We start from the raw sequence: 414 nt of genomic DNA, 5'->3' as shown, positions 1-414 counted from the left end.
ATTAATTCACTCTTTTTTTTTTTTGCTGAGACATGCAGAGAATTTTTATTTATCACATTTGTTAATACTTAAGTTTTACTTGTAGAACAGTCACCAATAGAAGAGCAGGCTGTTAGTAGGTATTAGTAGGGTTCAGTCAGGGATCTAGCATAGCATCTAGGAAGTACACAGGAGGTGGTTTAACAGGGAGATGGTTCAATAGAGAGGGGTCATAGCTCTCAAATGCCAACTTTTGTTACAGTAAGCTGTCAGTCACTGTTTATTTAGATGCTTTGGTTAGTTGATACACTACATATTTTTCAATTAGGGATTACTTTTGTTGTTTTTTGTTTGTTTAAAAAAATTTTTTTTTCAGTTATCTTTAGAGGTTAGGTGTTGGGGCCCATCCCCCAACAACAGAATAGTATTATTAGA

This window comes from Bison bison, unplaced genomic scaffold, assembly GCF_000754665.1.
Source record: "Bison bison bison isolate TAMUID 2011002044 unplaced genomic scaffold, Bison_UMD1.0 scf7180017859128, whole genome shotgun sequence".
Lineage (NCBI taxonomy): Eukaryota > Metazoa > Chordata > Mammalia > Artiodactyla > Bovidae > Bison > Bison bison.
This window is presented reverse-complemented; position numbering follows the sequence as displayed.